This window comes from Chiloscyllium plagiosum, chromosome 3 (assembly GCF_004010195.1).
Source record: "Chiloscyllium plagiosum isolate BGI_BamShark_2017 chromosome 3, ASM401019v2, whole genome shotgun sequence".
NCBI classification, from domain to species: Eukaryota; Metazoa; Chordata; class Chondrichthyes; order Orectolobiformes; family Hemiscylliidae; genus Chiloscyllium; species Chiloscyllium plagiosum.
Genome location: NC_057712.1, coordinates 40,363,831 through 40,369,830, shown reverse-complemented (window position 1 = coordinate 40,369,830; position 6,000 = coordinate 40,363,831). Strand labels below are relative to the sequence as shown.

General features: G+C 40.1%; 1 protein-coding gene across 2 annotated transcripts in view; it reads left to right on the top strand.

Annotated features, from left to right (window-relative positions):
* The window catches only part of spast (spastin), an 82,723-nt gene that overhangs the window by 39,169 nt on the left and 37,554 nt on the right, over positions 1–6,000 (top strand). The gene's annotated exons all lie outside the window — the stretch shown is intronic.

Genomic DNA, 6,000 nt, shown 5'->3' with positions numbered 1-6,000 from the left:
ACAGGCACAAAGGTCCAGATCATTGAATTTTTGTGACTATATTTCAGTGGTTAGGAGAATAGAATTTTTTTTAGGTTAAACTTTGCAAGAAATATAATTAATGCTTTCTTATTTGGCCACTTTGCATTCTGTTTATAATATACTTTCATTTTAGGCAAAGCATTTTCTGTTCACCAAAACATCTGTACGTTTTATGCATGTATACAGGTTTAATGTGTATTGGCTATTACTGAGACAAGCTACAGAGGCTGATCAAAAAATCTGTATAAGTTGTGAAAGTTTTTTTTTGTGTATCACAACTTGGTTTAAATAGTACAGTAGATCAGCTTGTGTCATTATAAATGGTGCAATTTAAAGAAACATATTGCCTATACACCATTTGTGATGTGTAGGGTAATTGCATATAATTTCTCATAGAATCCCTACAGCGTGGAAACAGGCTCATCGGCCCAGCAAGTCCACACTGACTCTCTGAAGAGTAACCCACACAGAGCCATTCCCTTACCCTAATTACTCTACATTTTGCCCCTGACTAATGCACCTAACCTACCCATCCCTGAACACTATATGGGCAATTTAGCATGGCCAAGTCACCTAACCTGCACATCTTTGGATTGTGGGAGGAAACCGGAGCACTCAGAGGAAACCCACGCACATTAGGAGCCTGGAATTGAACCTGCGTCCCTGCTGCAATGAGGCAGCTGTGCTAACCACTGAGCCACCGTACTGCCCAATGTGTTCCAATGTTATTAATTAGCCTGTTGAATCAAAAATGTTGCTGTTAAACTTCCAGAAAGTTTCATTAAAGTGAAATTGAAGTCAAGAGACTGTTAGCTAACAGTCAGGAAAGGGAAAGGTTTTAAATGTGCTAACACAGCAGTTGTTTCAGAACTGTTCCAACAATGTAAAAATGTCGACATATCTGATGGTTGATATCCTCTGGAGGAGGTGATGGGAAAGGCAAGACCTATTTTAGATGTACGGTGGAGGAGAAAACAATTCCGTACTGTTGTAAACAAGATGAAAATCCTGGTCACCAGAGTTTAAGTAATGCAGGTTTTAATGTTGAACTGAAAAGTCATACAATGATTTTTCTTTTTAAAATTCCCTGAAGCTGCAATGCTACCACGAGTATGCCTGCTCTATCTTCACTGTTGAAATCCAGAACCACAGTTCATATGGCAGCTTCTTACCATAAAACTCAAATTGCTCACCATTCCTATTCTGCTCCACATTATGTCCACTGCATCCATTACAATTTTTCTTAACTGAGTTATTAGTTCCCTCCCACCTCCCTAATTAAATTTTGTTTTGTTCTGATTTATCATTATCTTGCCCCACTTCACATTCACAAGCTCTTCCATATCTGTAGGTATACACTCTTCATTGTTTGCTCACTCCATTTTCTAAATTTCTAACATATCTCTAACCTTAAGGTAAGGGGCAAAAGGTTTAGATGGGATGTGAGGGAATGTTTTTCCAGTGAGGGTGGTGGGTGCGAATTTGGAACTTAGGCCTGTAAATGTTGTAGAGGCAAGCACTCTCATAATATCTTAAGTATTTAGATGTGTACTTGCGATTCCAAAGCATACAAAGCTGTAGGCCAAGTGCTGAAAAATGGGATTGGAACAGTAGGTCATTGTTTTTTTGACTCAAACCGACCTGAAGGGTAGAAGGACATTTTTCTGTGCTGTAGACCTCCCTCCTTCCTATTTAGGAAGTCTATGTGTATGTATCTTTTATCAGTATCGCTGCATATCCTTAAAATTACTTCTGCCAAAATGAATCACTTCAACTCTATTAAATTCCATCTGCTAACTGCTCATTCTACTACCTTTTCGGCATCCTACTTTAGTTAATTTGTGTCATCTTTACAGTTTGTCCAAGTTTAGTTTCGTTAAAAAAGATTGAGATTTTGCTCTCTGTCGCAATATTCAAATCATTTATATACACCATAAAAAGAAATGCATTCGCACAAGGACTAAACCATGGATAACGTTGCTGCCTGTCTCCTCCTTCAGTCTGACAAAACAGTTGTTTGCTACTTTTGTTTTTTTTTGTCCTTAAGCCATTTTTTAATCCAGGCAGACACCAGCCCTTCTTTTCCAAGGGTCTTATTTTAATTATTCAACCTTTTCACTTCGTACTTTGTTTTCAAAGCCATTTAGAAATATTGCTTTCTGTTAATCAAACTTTTTACTGTTAATTCATCAAATGAGAATGGTCGAGCATAATCTACTTCCTGGAACTGTCTGGCTCTCCTCAAGTAATTCCTACCTCTCCAAGTAGCTTTTGATTTTTTTTTTTGCCTATTTGTTATTTCTAATGTCTAATTTCTGCTGTTAGATTGACTGGTCTATAGTTATTAGGGATGTCCTTCTATCTTTTCTTCAGAGAATATCACATTTTCCACTGCCCAATCATGTGGTGCTTCCCCCATATCTGGGGAAGCTTAGGTTGCGGCAAGTTCTTTCACTATCTCCATTCCCACTTCCTCTTAGCAACCTGGGATTTTAGTCAGATCCACCAGGTTACCCATTCAAAACATAGTCATCTTTTCTGGTTTAGTCTTTTGAGACATTTATCTCTGAAATATTAACCTCCGTAGCACGTCTGTGCAGAATTTGGCCGTTTGATCCATCCAATCTACTTTGCTGGTTGATCATAGCTGATCTGTTTCTCAATCCCATTCTGCTTTCACCCCATAACCTTTAATCCTCTTAATAGTCAAGAACCTATCTATCTCTGTCTTAAATGTACTCTATGGCTTGGTGTTTGCAGCAAGGAATTCCACAAATTCACTGTTCTCTGAACAAATTCTCCCTCCCCTCAATTCGAATAGGTTGTTCCTTCATTCTGAGGCTGTGCTGTCGAATCCTGGTGTCTCCTCCTGCTGGAAACAGCTTCCCCTGTCCAGACTATCCAGGCCTCTGTTCTGTAATTTTCAATCGGATCTCTCGTGTCTTTCTTGCTGCTTGCTCTTGCTCCTCCCCCTTTCGCGCACCATATTCTGAAGTCAACCAAGCACAGACCCAAAGTCCTTAAGATCCTCGTGACAAACCCTTGATCCCTGGGATCATTCATGTAAACCTCCTTTGAACCCCTTTCTAAACAATAGTTTGCAGACTGCACTTCTTAGGGGAAAAAAAATACTCGTGCAGTATTCAAGAGGAGGCGATGGCCTGGTGATATTATCATTGGACTGTTAGTCCAGAGATCCAGACAGTGTTATGGGGACCTGGTTTCAAATCTTGCCATACCATTTTAGTGGAATTTGAATTCAATAAATATCTGGAATGAAGAATCTAATGACTGTGAATCCATTGTCATTTTTTGAAAAAACCCATCTTGTTCACTAATGTCTTTTTTAAGGAAAGAAACTACCCTCCTTACCTGCTCTGGTCTACAGTGACTCCAGACCCACAGCCATGTGGTTGAATCTTATCTGTCCTCTGGGCAATTAGAAATGGACAGGATTTGCTGCCTAGCTAGCAATGCCCTCATCCCATGAATGAATAAAGATAAAAGGTATTAGATGATTCTTCTGCATCTCTACACGGATTACCCTTTTTGTCCTTACAAGGTTTTACTCAGCCTCTCTCTTGCAGATTTTGGTTTCTGTTATGTTGAGTGCCTTTCTATTCTAATTCTCTTTGAACAGTTTTATTTTCTTCCTCAGCTTATTGCATTTGGCCTCATTCTTGCTTCAAAAATTCACCTGGCATGTATTTCATTGTTTTCTAACCAGCTCTGATGAAGGGTTAAGCCTGAAACAGTAACTCTTACTCCCCAGATGCTGCCCGACCTGTGCTTTTTCCAGCACCACATTTTATTGACTCTCACTCCTTTTCATCCAGCATTGGTTCACTATCATTACCATTGTTAGGATGTATCTAGGTCAAACCTAAAACATCCCCACCTTAAAATCGTCCATTGTTTTCCCTGATGAGCCATTTTAACTCAATCCTGTCTCATGCCGTTGATGGTAACCTACCAACATAGAAATTCCACTTTTCATAGAGTCCCTATAGTTTGGAAGCCAACCATTCGGCCCATCAATCCCCCCCCCCCCCCCCCCACCAATCTCCACCACCTCTTGCAGAGCATCCAACATACCAACCCATCCATTCTATAGGTGATTTGGCATCGTCAGTCCACCTAATGTGCACATCTTTAGACTATGGGAGGATACCGGAACATCCATTGATTTGTCTTTGTCCTCTTCTATTATTCATCCAAATGTTGATCACGTTATTCTTATACCCCCACAGATAGTTGATGCACTTGGCCCACCTATTTTTCAGCACCTGACCCAGCACTGTCTCCTTCCATATTGAATTGAGAACGCACTGATGAAAGAAACTCTCACTCATATTTCAGAATTTCCACTCACTACTTCTAATATTTCCCAAGTTGGTAATTGTCTGATTTGAAGTACCCCAATATCACCAATCTACAGCTTTTTTTGCACCTAAGCGTGAATTTGAATGCAGATTATAGGGTCAAAGGCAGGATTCTTGGCAGTGTGGAGGAACACACAAAGGCAGGATTCTTGGCAGTGTGGAGGAACACATGGATCTTGGGATCCATGTCCACAGATCCCTTAACGTTGCCACCCAGTTTGATAGGGTTGTTAAGAAGGCGTATGGTGGCTTTCATTAGCAGGGGTTTGAGTTTAAGAGCCGTGAGGTTATGCTGCAGCTCTATAGAACCCTGGTTAGAACACACTTGGAGTATTGTGTTCAGTTCTGGTCGCCTCATTATAGGAAAGATGTGTAAGCTTTGGAGAGGGTGCAGAGGAGATTTACCAGGATGCTGCCTAGACTGGAGGGCATGTGTTCTGAAGAAAGGTTGAGGGATCTAGAGCTTTTCTCATTGGAGGGAAGAAGGATGAGCGGTGACTTGATAGAGGTGTACAAGATGGTGAGAGGCATGGAAATAGTGGAGACCCAGAGACTTTTCCCCAGGGCAGAAATGTCTGTCACGAGGGGGCATAATTTTAAAGTAATTGGAGGAAGGTTTAGGGGAGATGTCAGAGGTGGGTTCTTTACACAGAGTGTGGTGAGTTATGGAATGCACTGCAAGCAATGGTAGTGGAGTCAGATACAGTAGGGACATTTAAGCGACTGTTGGATAGGCATTTGGATGATAGTAAAATGAAAGGTATGTAGGTTACTTTGATCTTCGAGTAGGATAAAAAGTCTGCACAACATCGAGGGCCGAAGGGCCAGTACTGTGCTGTACTGTTCTATACTACACATTTGTATTGATTGACATTCTTGGGACCAATCCTCTTTTTTGTTCATGATTTTTTTTCCCCCAGGTTGGTTTAAACAAAGGTTTCTTTTACTTCCTTCAGTACCACATCAGTCAGTTTCCTGTAAGCATCTGGAAGACTCAAGATAATATTAAATATGGATATGAGCTTAATGTATGAGGATACAGATGATTGAAAGCAGATTGATTTATTGCCTGCTCCAGTGGCTTATGATGTTGGGCAGCACAATAATTGAGCTGTTGATAGTTAAGCTGTTGTGGTTGGTACACTGTACTTTTGACCACCAATATAGGGATGGTAAGTGTAGTGTAGGTTTGATTAAGGGATTGCTCCAGGATCATTTTCTGGACAAGCCTTCATTAGGCTTCTGGCTGTCAGACACAGCCGTAACTTTGTGGAGCATTCATTAATAGAACATTATCACTTAGACTTTGCTCATCCTTTTGGCAAACTTGATTTGACTGCCAAGTTTGAGTTGCTTAGCAACTCATTTGATTGGCCATATGCCTCAGGTCTGTGTAGAGCCAGATTTTAGCTACATTTTAATTTTTTAAAAACTTGACTGACTGGGTTACTTTAAAAGGGATAAATGAAAATTTTACATTTGTAAAAATATATGCTGAATTTTTTCATTTTATGAAAGGCAAGAGTATCTCACATCACCATCTACTGCTACAAAACTGTACTGCAATATTGTTTAGATTTTTTTAAACTGCATCCTG